Source organism: Cervus elaphus, chromosome 29 (assembly GCF_910594005.1).
Source record: "Cervus elaphus chromosome 29, mCerEla1.1, whole genome shotgun sequence".
In the NCBI taxonomy this organism is placed as follows: domain Eukaryota; kingdom Metazoa; phylum Chordata; class Mammalia; order Artiodactyla; family Cervidae; genus Cervus; species Cervus elaphus.
Genome location: NC_057843.1, coordinates 12,509,311 through 12,525,957, shown reverse-complemented (window position 1 = coordinate 12,525,957; position 16,647 = coordinate 12,509,311).

Here is a 16,647-nt window from a genome sequence, read left to right as displayed (position 1 = left end):
TACATTGTCATTTTTAATGTTTGACAGTCTGGTGGTTGTGATTTTAAACTTGATACACTGTTGAAGTTGAGTGTGTGTGTGCATGCTAAGTCACTTGTGTCTAATTCCTCTGTCCATGGGATTCTCCAGGCAATACTGAAGTGGCTTGTCATGCCTGCCTCTTGAAGTTGAGTACTTTAACCTATTTTATTAATCACTTAGATTTACTTTAATTGTGAAGTACTCATTCAAATATTTAGCCCAGATTTCTATTGGTTTTTCTTTTTAAAAAGCATTGATCTGTAAACATTCCATTTTTAAATCTTTTATTGATTATATGTATTGTAAAATAGTCTCTCCCATTCTTTGGCTTTTATCTCTTGATGATTTTTCCTGATGATCAGAAACACTGAATTTTACTGTAGTTGGATATATCATTTTCCTTAATATATAGACATTTTTGTCTTGTCTAAGATATCTTTCTGTATCTCCAAGTTAAAGAAAGATTTCTTCTATAATATCTTCTAAAAACATTATATCTCCCCTTTAGGACTATGATGCTGCTGCTGCTAAGTCACTTCAGTCGTGTCCGACTCTGTCCAACCCCATAGACGGCAGCCCACCAGGCTCCTCTGGCTCTGGGATTCTCCAGGAAAGAACACTGGAGTGGGTTGCCATTTCCTTCTTAATGCATGCATGCATGCTAAGTCGCTTCAGTCGTGTCCAACTCTGTGGGACCCCATGGACAGCAGCCCACCAGGTTCCTCTCTCCACGGGATTCTCTAGGCAAGAATACTGGAGTGGGCTGCCATTTCCTTCTCCCTTTAGGTCTATATGCACCCACTATTTTGCATAGTCCAGTATCATTTTTTCCATACAGTTATCAACTGCCCTAGCATCATTTATTAGACTCTTTTATTTATTAATTATGCATATATGCATGGATCTATTTCTTGTTCCTTTACTCTCAGATGTCTAACTCCGTGCTAATAATTATTGTAGTTTAGTCACTAAGCAGTGTCTGACTCATTTGCGACCCCAAGGACTGTAGTCCACCAGGCTTATCTGTCCCTGGGATTTCCCAGGCAAGAATTCTGGAGGGGGTTGCCATTTCCTTCTCCAGGGGATCTTCCTGATCCACGGAGCAAACCCATGTCTCCTGCATTGGCAGGGCTGTTCTTTACCACTGAGACACCTGGGAAGTCCTCATGCTAATAGTACACAGTCTTAATTACTATAACATTATAACACATTTTGAAAATTAATAGGGAAAGCCCTCCTACCTTGCCTAGGCTTTTCTGAACCTTTACATTGCCATATAAATTGGAATTTTGATTAGGATAGCAATAAACTTATAAATCAACTTGTGAAATGAGACACTTATTAATAACTTGCATATAAAGTATCTACCTCTTCATTGAGGAATCACTTTCTGGGGGAAAAAATTGCCATCTATTTAATCTTATACTTTAAAGATACTCCATCAAAATGATATATCAGTTTCCTTCTTGATATATTGCAAGTCAATGTTTTTAAGATTCATGATCCATCAAACAAACAGGTGGGAGTTTACACAGCTATCTAATATTAACACTTCAATATTCATCATGTTTAAAATAAATTGTTTTTAATGCAATAAGGCTTTAAGTGAAGTTTCCTTGATGGTTGATTTTGTGAAATGAAACTGTTTATGTGCCAAGTTATGCAGAATAGGTTTAGTGCTCTGCTTCAGATGTGTGTGTGTGTGTGTGTGTGTGTGTGCATGCTAACTCATTTCAGTTGTGTCCAACTCTATGTGACCCTATAGACCAGTAGCCCACCAGGCTCCTCTGTCCATGGGATTCTCCAGGCAAGAATGCTGGAGTGGGTTGCCATGCCCTCCTAAAGGGGATCTTCCCGACCCAGGGATCGAACCCGGGTCTCATGCTGCTCGTGCATTGCAGGTAGGTTCTTTACTGCTGAGACACCAGGGAAGCCCATATATCTATATATGTGCGTATGTGTGTATGCATATATGTGTGTGTGTGTGTATGAGTGCACAAATATATGTATACACACACATATATATATTAGTATTAATGAAAATGAAAATTGATAGGAATAGACACTTTGAAGGCTCAAAAAGCATATCTGAACTAAGCATTCAGTAATACAGGAACCTATAACCTTTGTTAACATATTTTAACTTTTTGTTGTAACTATAACATGCTCATAATATATAATTTGGAAAGCATAGAGAAATAAGAACAAGTCAAAAATGACTCAAAGTGATTTCAACAAAACTGGCAACTTAATATTATTAGGAACTGAATTTCTTTCTTGATTTTACTTACAATCATATATCTCTGTCTCCTACATGTCTATATACCTTAAAATCATATAAAAAGAGTCATTTCAATATTGGCACCAAAGATCCTTTGATCATTTTTAGGACAATTTATTTCATATTTTCAAAAAACAGGCAATTTCAATTCTGTATAATTTTCTTTGGTGCACAGGAAAAGATGAAAGACTATTCAATTCATTTTCTGAAACTACAAAAACCTTGAAGCCAAAATATGACAATCAGCAGAAATAAATAAAGACAAAACTCATTTAGGAATGTAGAAGGAAAATGTGTAAATAAAATACTAGAAAATAGATTTAAATGGCATATTAAACGACCTATGTACCATGATCAAGTAAGTTTCACCTCGATGTGAGGATGGCTTAAAATTGGAAAACTTATAAATATATTTTCCAACACTACCAAGTCAAATGGGAAAACAGGAGGACTGAGAAGGGAGGTCAGATATGCTACACTCGAGTTCTAAACTGGGCTTTAGAATCATGAACAGAGAGTCAGCCCCTTGTCCCAGACGCATCAAGAAACAGCTGGGAAGTCACCAGACAAATGGATCTTCCTTGCTGAATTGCTTATGGCCCAGACTCCTCTGCATTTCCTATACAGATTGCTTTATTTCGAGAGCTGATAACATCAATGATTATAAAGCCAGCTGAACAAAGAGAGAATGCAAAGAGAATATTTTTAGGTAAATACCATATATAAGTTACCTCTTCTTATTTAAGAATGGGTAAACAGAAAATGCAAAATATTATACTCTGTGAAAAGAAATGAATGCATCAAGCATTAGCGGAAGAACATAGTTTTAGAGTTTCAAAAAATACAAACTGTATGAAATAAGGGATCACAATGATGTTATAAGGTAAAAGTGAAATAAACACTGAAGCTGAGAGAAATGCCACATGGAGAGAACAAGATGGTGGAGGAGTAGGTGGATGTGGAGTACATCTCTCTCCATGGATACATCAGGAATACACCTTCAGACACAGAAGTGCATGTGGAACACCAGCTAACAGCAGACAGGAAGACCTGACCAGTGGAAAAGAATGTATAGGACCACACAGAAGTCGGTAGGACGAAAGAACTAGGGGGAAGAACAGGTGTTAGTAGGATTGGGCCTGCCCTCAGCAGGTCGGGGAACTGAAGCAGGGGTCCTATCCCCACATGAGGGCAATTGTCTGAGTCAGAGGAGAAACACTTAAGGCTGAGGGTGAAACAGCTGATCTGTGGCAGCCTAAATGGAATGAGAATCAGACAGTCCTTGCCGCAGTCATACATCCACCTGACAGGAATGCTGGTCCCCCCAGAAGGCGCAGCAGCTGGGAGCTGGAGTTTAGGGATTGTGGAGCAATCCCAGGGCGAAGGCTGCTGTTGACTGTGGAGAGACAGAGAGAAGGGATGTGTGGGCAATGCCGGTGAGTAAAGCCAGGCAGCCATGGAAGCAAGGCAATACTGCTGATCACGGGTAGGGGGTGGAGCCATCACCATAGCCTCTCTCCCCCCACACGCCAGCTTCGGCAGCTGAACAATAGACAGGCTGGCCCCTCAGACGCCTGACACAGTGAGCTACAGAGTAGGACCCCTCCCAAGGCGCCACTTTCAGTGCCTGACACGCAGATCCACAGGGTAGGACCCCAGTCGGGGGGCCCTCTGTGTGCCTGAATGGGCGGAGCTATGGAGAAAGACTGGCTAAAGAGGCCTTCTGATGGCCAGCTACAAGAGGCTGGTAAAAAGACTCTGATGGGGCCATAACTCCTGCGGTGGAGGCAGTCCATGTCCTTGCACACTTGGCGCTGCCAGGGTCCCCGCAAGCCAAGCAGCTGCGCCATCTTCCTGCTCAACTCTCACTGGGGCAGAGCTGCCACAGGCAAAAAAGTCTTGTGTCTATGCGCTCAGGGTCGCTGCAGTCACATCCGACTCTTTGCTGCCCTGTAGACTGTGGCCTGCCAGGCTTCTCTGTCAGAGAGGCGGTTCTCCAAGAAAGAATATTGGAGTGTATTGGCCAACACTGGCTGCCATACCCTTCTAGAGCACTATATTTCTAGCTACCCTAGCTGCCCCCTGAGTACCTGGTGCTGCCAAAACCCCTGGCCCTCACAGGGGGCAAATCCAAACCCTCCAGAGCAGCCTCAGGAGCAAACCCCAGTGGACGGCCCACATGTAGAGGTGGAAATAAAACCACAACTGAAACCCAGGGGCAGTGTGGCTAAGGAAGAAGACCTAAAACCTCCCCACAAGCTGTACAAGCTGCAGATTAAATCAACACGACCGACTAAGCAGACTCTGTCTATGGAATATATGAAAGGACATTGAGAGCTCCCAAGAAAGAAAACGCACTAGCTCTGACAGCTGTGGACACTGGAGGCAAGAACACACAGGAGGAGGACCAGATTAGAATCTGGGCTGCCCCCACGGCAGGTCCAGAGATCAGCGCAGTGTTGGAGGGCATCCTAGGGAGGTGAGGTGGGCTGTGATTCCCAGCGAGGGGAAGGACTCTGACAGCAGTGACTCAAGAAAGACATTTATTTTTCTTACTATTTGACTTATTCTGTAGATTCTTTTGGAATTTTTTCTTTTTTCCCCTTCCCCTCCCCTGTTCTAGCTGTTGATTTTATTGGCCCTAAGAAATCCAATTAAGCGCTTGAGCTTTTCTTTTTTCCTCAGCCACATTTTTTTTATTGTTGTCATAAACCTCTGCCTCTATGTTGGACTTTTGCAGTTCTGTAGAGCTTTTCTTTTTTTTCTTTTCTCTTTTTTAACTTTAATTTTTAATTTTTTAAATCTATTATTATTTTTCTACATTTATTCCTTTGTTTGCTTTTCCTACTGTTCTTTTCCCCTTGCACTTAATCTTTAACATATATAAATCTTCTTTATCTACCTCTATTTAACTTTTCATATCTATTCTTTCTTTCTTTTCCTTCTCTCCTTTCCTCTCAACGAATCTGTTAGTTTTATTTTCATTGCTTTATTCCCCAACTGTCATCTTGCTTTAGTTTTATTTTCCAATTTGTGCTTGAATTAGTTTTGTTCTGGTAGATATAATTTTTGGTTTCCTGTGTTTGCCAGGTCAATCTATTGTACTTTATTTTTGTTGGACTGTTTTGATTTTGCTTATGGGTGTATATGTGTATATTCAGTTACACCTTCTATTGTTATAAAACTTTTCCTCTACATTGGGCTTTTGCAGTTCTGTGGATTTTTTTTTTCCTTTCTTCTTTTCTTTTTTCTTTTCTCTATTTATAATTTTAATTTTTAATTTTTTTTCTGTGCCTCTTTTTAATTGTGAATTTATTTTTCTGTTTTATTGAGTTATAATTGAGAAATACAATTTTAAGATATTTAAAGTATACAACATGAGGGGGTATAAATCAGGAATTTGGGATTAGCAGATATAAACTAATATGTATAAAATGGCTAAACAACAAAGTCCTCCTGTATAGAACAGTATTACAATGTAGTATAATAAGCTACAATGGAAAAGAGTATGAAAAAAGAATATACGTATAACCAAATCATTTTCCTGTACACCAGAGACTAACATTGTAAATCAACTCTATTTCAGCAGAAAATAAAGTATACAGTGTAATGATTTGGTACACATATATACATTCTGAAGGGGTTCTGAACTTGTTCTTGAATTGAAAGAGTTCTTTATTCTGGATATAAGACATTTGTGAGATATGCATGTTGAAAATATTTTCCCCAGTTTAGAGGTTGTATATTCATTTTCTGCAATTGTTGAGTATAGTGTTCTATAAATGTCAATTAGGTCACTTGCATCATTGGTTTTTGTTTTCTTGTTCTATCAATTACTAAGAGAATTTGTACAAATATGTAAATTATACTGTGGATTTGTCTATTTTTCCTTTAAGTTCTGTCACATTTTGTTCACAATTTTTAAAGTATTAGCAAGTTTTGTTTTTTTATTTTTTTGAGGAAGTTGTAGTGAGGAGGGGTTGACATCTTCTATTACTATTATGGAATGTCCCTCTATATCTTTAGTAGTATTCTTTAACAAGAAGAATATTTTTCTGATGTTAATGTAACCACACCAGTTTTCTTTTCCTTATGCTTCTGTGGTAGATTCTTTTATCCATTTCCTTTGATCATATCTGTCTTTTTAATTATGGTGTATTTCTTTTAAGTTGCATATAAATTTTACTTTTTATAGATGCTTGCTTTATTTATTTATTTTTTATATTTTTTCAATTATTTGTATTAGTTGGAGGCTAATTATTTCACAACATTGTAATTTTAATTTTTTAAAACCAATTATATTTTTCTACATTTATTTCTTTGTTTGAGTTTCCAACTGTTCTTTCCCTGTTTCAGTTAATCTTTCATGTATATAAATCTTCTTCATCTATCTCTATTTAACTTTGCATATCTATTATTTCTTTCTTTCCTTTCCTCTCAACATATTTGTTTTGTTATCATTGTTTTATTCCCCACTTGTAACCTTGCTTTAGTTTTGTTTTCCAGTTTGTGTTTAAGTTAGTTTTGTTCTTAACTGGTAAATATAAGTTTTTACTTCATTTGTTCACTGGGTCAGTCTACTGGACTTTATTTTTGTTGGACTCTTTTGACCTTGCTCATGGGTGTATATGTATATGTGTATATTCCATTATTTTAATTATTATTGGCCTCATTTTTTAACTGCCATTTGTCTAGGGTTCATTTTTGGTTTCTCTTTGTTGGATATTTATTTTAATCTCACTTAATGCCATAACAAGCCACTTGTGGAATCTTCATTCCTGAACAGAAATCAAGCTCCGAGGCTTTGGAGTTGGAGCACTGATTCAAATAACCTAAACTACCAGAGAACTAACCCTAGGGAGTATCAAATAGTGAGAACTCACACAAAGGAAACCACTTGAATACAAGACACCACATCACCCAACCACCTTTAGCACCCTAAAGGTGCTAAATGCCTGTGCAGGATGCCTCAACTAAACAACAGCAAAACAAAAATACAAACCCAACCATCAGGAGACAGGATTACCGCACTCAGCCTTGCCCATCAGAGGAAAAACAAACAAACAAAAACTCAACACAAATCTTCTCCTATAGGAAGCTCACACAAACCATTGGACCAAATTCAGGAGGGCAAAAGCCAAAAGGAAGAAAGAATTCAACCTTCTTCAAGGAAAGAATTCAACTTTCCTTGAAGCCTGGGAAAAGGAGACCTCAAACACAATAACTTAAAAAAAATAATAATAATGAAAAGGTAGAGAAATACTACACAAATGAAGGAACAAACTAGAAACACAGAAGTCGAAATAAATGAAGAGGAAACAGGCAATTCTGAATAATTATCAGAAAAAGAATTCAGAATAATGATAATAAAGATGATCAAAAACATTGAAAACAATGTGGAGAAAATGCAAAAATCAATTAATAAAGACCTAGAGAATTAAAGAACAAACATACAGAGACAAACAAAACAATTACTGAAATTAAAAATACTCTAGAAGGAATCAATAGCAGAATATCTGAAGCAGAAGAACGAATCAGTGAGCTGGAAGATAAAATGGTGGAAATAACTTCAGAAGAGCAGAATAAAGTAGAAAGAATGAAAAGAACTGAGGACAGTCTCAGAGACCTCTGGGGCCATATCAAACGTACCAACATTTGAATTCCAGGAGTACCAGAAGAAGAGAAAAAGAAAGGGTATGAGGAAATGTTTGAAGAAATTATAGTTGAAAATTTCCCCAACATGGAAAAGGAAATAGTCAATCAATTCCAAGAGGCACAAAGAGTTCCATACAGGATAAAAGCCAAGGAGAAACACGCCAAGACACATACTAATCAAACTAACAAAGACTAAACAAGAAAAAAGAATACTAAAAGCAGCAAGGGAAAAGTAGCAAGTAACATACAAGGGAAACCCCATACGTTTCACAGCTGATCTATCAGCAGAAACTCTGCAGGCCAGAAGGGAACAGCAGGGTACATTTAAAGTAGTGAAAGGGGAAAATCTACAACCAAAATTACTGTACCCAACAAGGATCTCATTCAAAATCGATTGAGAAATAAAAAGCTTTTCAGACGAGCAAAAGTTAAGAGAATTCAGTATCACCAAACCAGTTTTACAACAAATGTTAAATGGACTTATAAAGTCAAGAAATACAAGAGGAGAAAAAATATCTACCAACTCAACCCCAAACAGTTAGAAAATGGCAATAGGAACATATGTATCAATAATTACTTTAAATGTAAATGGATTAAATATCCCAACCAAAAGACACAGACTGGCTAAATGGATACAAAAACAAGACCAATATATATGCTGTCTACAAGAAACCCACTTCAGACCTCAAGACACATATAGACTACAAGTGAGAGGATGGAAAAATATATTCCTTGCAAATGGGAAGCAAAAGAAAGCTGGAGTACCAATCCTCATATCGGACAAAATAGACCTTAAAATAAAGACGATTACAAGAGATAAGGACGGACACTACATAACGATCAAGGGATCAATCCAAGAGGATGACATAACAATTGTAAATATCTATGCACCCAACATAGGAGCACCTCAATACATAAGAGAAACACTAACAGACATAAAAGGAGAAATTGACAGCAACACAATAATAGTAGGAGACTTAAACACCCCACTCACACCAATCAACAGATCATCAAAGCAGAAAATTAATAAGGAAACACAAGTCTTAAAGGATACATTAGATGAGATGGATCTCATTGATATCTTCAGGACATCCCATCCAAATGCAGAAGAATACACCATCTTCTCAAGTGTACATGGAACATTCTCCAGGATAGACCACATCTTGGGTCACAAATCAAATCTCAGTAAATTTAAGAGAATTGAAATCATATAAGCATCTTCTGCAACCACAATGCTATGAGACCAGATATCAATTACAAGAAAAAAACTGTAAGAAACACAAACACATTGAGATTAAACAACACGTTTCTAAATAACCAACAGGTTACTGAAGAAATCAAAAGGGGAATCAAAAAATTTCTAGAAACAAATGACAATGAAAACATGACAACTCAAAGCCTATGGGATGCAGCAAAAGCAGTTCTAAGAGGGAGGTTTATAGCAATACAATCCTATCTCAAGAAACAAACAAACAAAAAAAAAAAAATTGAACAGACAATCTAACTTTACACCTAAAACAACTGGAAAAAGAAGAAAAACAACAACAACAACAAAAACAAAATTAGTAGAGGGAAAGAAATCATAAAGGTCTGAGCAGAAATAAATGAAAATGAAAGAAACAATAGTAAAGATGAATAACACTAAAAGCTTGTTCTTTGAGAAGATAAACAAAATTGACAAACTGTTAGCCAGACTCATCAAGCGAAAAAGAGAGAAGAATCAAATCAACAAAATTAGAAACGAAAAAGGAGAGGTTACAACAGACAATGCAGAAATACGAAGGTTTATAAGAGGTTATTATGAACAACTCTATGGCAATAACATGGATAACCTGTAAGAAATGGACAGATTCTTAGAAAGTTCAGTCTTCCAAGACTCAACCAGCAAGAAACAGAAATAATAAACAACCCAAGTACTGAAGCACTGGGTTTGTTTTGAAACAACCCGAAGCACTGAAGTTGAAGCTGTGATCAAAAATTTCCCAAACAACAAAAGCCCAGGACCAGATGGCTTCACAGGAGAATTCTATCAAACATTCAGAGAAGAGCTAATACCCATCCTTCTAAAACTCTTTCAAAAAATTTCAAAGGAAGAAACACATCCAAGTTTATTCTATGAGACCACCATCACCCTGATACCAAAACCAGACAAAGGCAACACATAAAAAGATAACTACAGGCCAATATCACTGATGAACATAGATGGAAAAATCCTCAACAAAATTAGCAACAGAATTCAGCAACACATCAAAAAGCTCATACACCATGATCAAGCTGGGTTTATTCCAGGGATGCAAGGATCCTTCAACATATGCAAATCAATCAATGTGATATACCATATTAACAAATTGAAAGGTAAAAACCATATGATGGATTTTACCATCTATCATAGATGCAGAAAAAGCCTTTGACAAAATTCAGCACCCATTTATGATTAAAACTCTTCAAAAATGGGCATAGAAGGAACCTACTTCAACACAGTAAAGGCCATATGATAAGCCTGCAGCAAACATTATTCTCAATGGTGAATAACTGAAAGCATTCCATCTATGATCAGGAAAAAGACAAGGGTGTCCACTTTCACCACTATTATTCAACATAGATCTGGAAGTCCTAGCTACAGCAATCAGAGAAAAAAGGGAAATAAAAGGAATCCAGACTGGAAAAGAAGTAAAGTTCTCACTGTTTGCAGATGACATGATACTGTACATAGAAAACCCTAAAGATAGTATCAGAAAATTACTAGAGCTAATCAATGAATTTAGCAAAGTTGCAGGATACAAAATCAACACACAGAAAACACTTGCATTTCTATACTAACAATGAAAAATCAGAAAGAGAAATCAATTAATCAATCCCATTCACCATTGCAACAAAAAGAATTAAATATCTAGGAATAAACTTACCTAAGGGGAGAAAAGAACTGTATACAGAAAATTATAAGACAGTGATGAAAGAAATCAAAGATGACATAAAAAGATGGAGAGATATTCCATGTTCTTGGGTAGGAAGAATCAATATTGTGAAAATGACTATGTTACCAAACACAATTTACAATTTCAATGCAATCCCTATTATATTACCAATGGCATTTTTCACAGAACTAGAGTAAACATTTCACAATTCATATGGAAATACAAAAGACCCTGAATAGCCAAAGCAGTCTTGAGAAAGAAGAATGGAGCTGGAGGAATCAACCTTCCTGATTTCAGATTATACTACAAAGCTACAGTCATCAAGACAGTATGGTACTGGGACAAAAACAGAAATATAGAACAATGGAACAAGATAGAAAGCCCATAAATAATCCCATGAACCTATGGGTACCTTATTTTAGACAAAGGAGGCAAGAATATACAAAGGGCCAAAGACAGCCTCTTCAATAAATGGTGCTGTGAAAACTGGACAGCTACATATAAAAGAATGAAATTAGAACCTAACTTCCTAACACCATACACAAAGACAAACTCAAAATGGTAAAGACCTAAATGTTAGACCAGAAACCATGAAAGTCTTAGAGGAAAACATAGGCAGAACACTCGAGGACATAAATCAAATCTATGATAAATAAATCTACAATGACCCACCTCACAGAGTAATGGAAATAAAAACAAAAGTAAACAAGTGGGACCTGATTAAACTTAAAAACTTTTGCACAGCAAAGGAAACTATAAGCATGGTGAAAAGACAACCCTCAGAATGGGAGAAAATAATAGCAAATGAAACAACTGACAAAGGATTAACTTCCAAAATATACAAGCAACTCATACAACTCAATGCCAGAAAAGCAAACAACCCAATCAAGAAGTGGGAAAAAGACCTAAACGGACATTTCTCAAAAGAAGACATACAGATGGGTAAAAAACACATGAAAAGATGCTCAACATTGCTCATTATTAGAGAAATGCAAATCAAAACTACAATGAGATATCACCTCACACCAGTCAGAATGGCCATCATCAAAAAGTCTACAAACAATAAATACTGGAGATGGTGTGAAGAAAAGGGAATGCTCTTGCACTGCTGGTTGGAATATAAATTGATACAGCCACTATGGAAGATGATATGGAGATTCCTTAAAAAACTAGGAATAAAACCACCATATGATCCAGCAATTCCACCCCTAGGCATATACCCTGAGGAAACCATAACTGAAAGAGACACATGTATCCCATTGGTCATTGCAGCACTACTTACAGTAGCTAAAACAGGGAAGCAACCTAGATGTCCATCAACAGATGAATAGATAAGTTGTGATACATATACACAATGGAATATTACTCAGCCCTAAAAAGGAACACATTTGAGTCAGTTCTGATGAGGTGGATAAACCTAGAACCTATTATACAGTGTGAAGTGAGTCAGAAAAAGGTAAATATCGTATTCTAATGCATATACACAGAATCTAGATAAATGGTACTGAAGAATTTATTTACAGGGCAGCAATGGAGAAACAGACATACATAGAGAATAGACTTGTGGACACGGGGAGAAGGGAGGAGAGGGTAAGATGTATGGAAAGAGTTACATGGAAGCTTACATTACCATATGTAAAATAGATAGCCAACAGGAATTTGCTGTATGGCTCAGGAAACTCAAACAGGGTCCCTGTATCAACCTAGAGGGGTGGGATGGGGAGGGAGATGGGAGGGAGGGTCAAAAGGGAGGGGTTATATGTACACGTATGGCTGATTCATGTTGAGGTTTGATAGAAAACAGCAGAATTCTGTAAAGCAATTATCCTTCAGTAAAAAAATAGATAAATAAATAAACTAAAGTTGGTTTACAGGAGAATATAAATTCTAAAAGAAATTAGATTATTGGTTTGAATAACTCCTTAAGTTAAAAGTAACTTAGAACAGTATGAAGAAGAAAAGGAAGAACTGAAAAACCAAGTTAAATTTTATTTATGAGATAATCATGTTTTGATATATGATATACTATTTTAGCTATGTGGATGTGAAGAAAGTATATCTGTATATGGAATGAATATAACATAATATGTATCATAATTTCTTAATTCTCACATCTATTTCTAATATGTCATTTTATGTAACACCACTTAAAAATTCAACAACAGTTTTCTGAGAATCAAGAAACTATATTTAATTCAGAGAAAATATTTTTGCTGAGAAAAACATTCACATTAATACATATTATAACATTTTCTTCTTTTATATCACAAAGTTTGGATCTAAACCTCCTTTACCCTCAGAGACTAAACTGTGTGCATCACTTTGGCCACAGACCTTGATGTAAGTGTCTTGAAAGCACACTGCTTTTCCTAATTCTGGGTCAGGTGTTTGATCTTTTGAGGCCCTTTATGATCACAAATCAAACTGCAAGGGAAATCAAAGGATATTGGGGTTTCAACTCTGTTTCCAAATTCATTAAAGGCCTGGTTTTGCTTTATTTTGTTTAAATTGAGTAAGTATTAAAAAAAATCTTTCCTTGCAAGTCTGATGGAAGATTTTGACAGATGATGTTTGGCACCTGGATGACATCCTTGAAATTCCTAAGACCCTTCTTTTCCCTCGCTTTACTGAGGTAGAGTTTACAAAACTGTATGTAAAGTCTGCAAAGTGACTATTTGATATACATAAACATCGCAAAATGATTACCACAATCAGAATCAGGTTAACTAGCTTCAGCTCACATAGTTACCTTTGTGTGTGTGTGTGTGTGTGTGTGTGTGTGTCTGTGTGTCTGTGTGTGTGTGTCTGTGTGTCTGTGAATGCACATGTATGTGGTAACACCTAAGATAAACTCTTATAGCAAATTTCAAAGATCATTTTTGAAGTGATGGTGTCTGTCTTTAATCGCATGACTTTGTGCATGACAGGCTGTCTGCTGTGTGAAAAATAATTATTAACTTCAACATTTCATCTTATTGTAATATTTTGGAAGTTATTTTTTAACCATAATTAAAACTCCATATTTAATGTATAAATACTTGAGATGCTACCAATGAACATAACTGAAGTGATAATCAATCAACAAGCACCCCCTAGAGACTATGAGGCTCCCACTTGGGGAGATAATGATAACCATGTCTCAACATTCTCCTTTGATTAGTGTCTGGCAAAAATGTATTGACATCAATTGTAAGACAACATGATTTCAGAAATTACAAATCACTCATCTTTGAATGGAGAACTTTCAGAGTATATATGTACTATATAATTTTTTAAAAAGGAATATTAAAATAGGACATGCTTTTTCACTTTAAGGCTACTTATTGGGAGTGTTTTTCCATGCTATTATCTATTCTTTATGAGTATCATTGAAAATAAGAGAATAATATACATTTTATGGTGACATCATATTAAAAACATTTTGGGTCATATTACTAAATTATAATTCTATGCTACTATAAATAACAGTGAAGTATAGCTAAATCTTTGTGAATATCCAAGACTACTTCCTCAGTATAAATTCCTTAAGGCACAGTTTCTGAGTCAAAGGATATGCATATCCTTGTAAAGGATCTGAATGCATCAGGCCTAAGTGCTCTCTGGAATATACATACCCTATCTTCCCATTTCTGTCTCCCTCTTCCTCCCTCTCCTTCCTCCCTAGCCATGCCTTCTTCCTTCTTCATAAGAAGCTTTCCTTCTCTTCCCCCAATGCTTGTGATCCTACTTCGGCTCTTCTGTATTGTAAATTTTTTCTCACTGTGTGTATGCATGTGTTTATAATCTCCCTCATTCTAAACAAAATTTGAGGCTACATTTTATGTCAAATTACTAGTTTGCAGTTCTGTGTCTATATCTGAACTCTGAATTCCTACCTAACAAGGTCCTTGTAGCATTCATCTTTGTATCCCTAGCACCTAATACACTAAATTTTCAGTAAACACTTGTTGAATTGTTTCAGGAGGGAACAAATGACTGCTCTTGTTTTTCAGCTATCATGGAACTTTTTTTTTTCAAGTTTCTGGGATTTTAACTGACCTGAGCACATTAATTTCAAAAACAAAGGAAAATACTTATATACCTTCAAGTTTTTAAACTCAGATGGCCTCAATTCAATACTTCAATATGCTTTAATATTAATTTAGCAACTAATGTTTAACTCAAGCAATGAGAAAGGAAAAACAAAGAGATTATATACACTTTATTCTGAGAAATTTTAACATTTATTCTCAAGGAAGACAATGTTTTCCCCAAACAAGGACCATGGATAAGAAATGCACACAGGATTGAAACTCACATGCCTAGCCCTTCTGATAGAAAGCAGAATTAGTCATCACACTTAAAGTGTTAAAAATAAGAATACAGTAGCTCTGTAGAAGAGAGAAGCACTTTTCTTCCTCATGTGGTTGTGAGCATGCCAGATTGCTGGCCCATTATTTTGGCAGGTGTCTCTTGGAATGAACTGTTGAGAGGCCTGGCATGGTCTGACAGCACTTTGACAAGGCAGTGCCTCCTACGTGCACTTCCTGAACAAATTGACTTCAGAGTCTCCTTCATGAATTCCAAGTCAGAGCAATATGAGGCAGGCATGTCAGTTTGGATTACTCTCCTCCAGCCTCCAAAGACAACACGGGTTTTCTGTCAGTTGGCTTCAGACAGGCGGCACCATCAGCCTCAAGTTTAAAAATGTGAAGGAAGTGAATTTACTAAATTTCCAAAAGGGAAAGAGTTTTTGTAAGCCTTCCTCATGGGGGCATCAGGAAATCCAACCTTTCCAGGCACTAGCTAACTAAAAGAGTGTATTTGTGTCCACAGTTCTCCATTTGAAAAATGGGCATGAGAATAAGATCTACCTCTTAGACCTGTTTTGTGGCTGCAATGTGATAACTCATGTAATGTTCCTAGGATGTTGCCTAATTCTGGCTCAGAAATGTGAAATTTACTATTCCAAAGATGACATCTTTTTTATTTTTTAATTGAAGTATAATTGGAACATAAAGAAGGCTGAGCACCAAAGAACTGATGCCTTCAAATTGTGGTGCTAGAGAAGAGGCTTGAGAGGCCCCCGGACAGTAAGGAGATAAAACCAGTCCATCCTAAAGGAAATCGACCCTGAATATTCACTGGAAGGACTGATGCTGAAGCTGAAGCTCCAATATTTTGGCCATCTAATGCAAAGAGCCAACTCATTGGAAAAGACCCTGATGCTGGGAAAGATTGAGAGCAGGAGGAGAAGGGAGCAACAGAGGTTGAGATGGTTGGATGGCGTCACCGACTCAACAGACTTCTGTTTGAACAAACTCTGGGAAACAGTGAGGACAGGGAAGCCGGGCGTGCTGTACTCCGTGGGGCCTCAGAGAACTGGAAACAACTTAGTGACTGAACAACAGCTGCTTTACAATGTTGTGTGTGTTTCTGCTGCACAACAAACTGAATCAGCTACACACACACATATACCCCCCTCTTCCCTGGATTTCTCTCCTGTTCAGTCACCACAGAGCACTGAGCGGTTTCCTGTGCTATACAAAGGTGACTTTACTTTGCAGAAATTAGGTATAATGACCCATACTGGCATTTGAAGAAATCATTTTAAACACAAATTCATCACCACTTAGACATAAAACATAACGTGTTCACCTCTTAGCATAGACATAGGCAATCCTCAAGAGTAAAAACAAATGTGCACTGAAATTCTGTCCACCTCACCATCTGTTTTATTTTGTTATACATTTATAATATTTATAGAAATATATTTTTATGGGCTTCCCAGGTGGC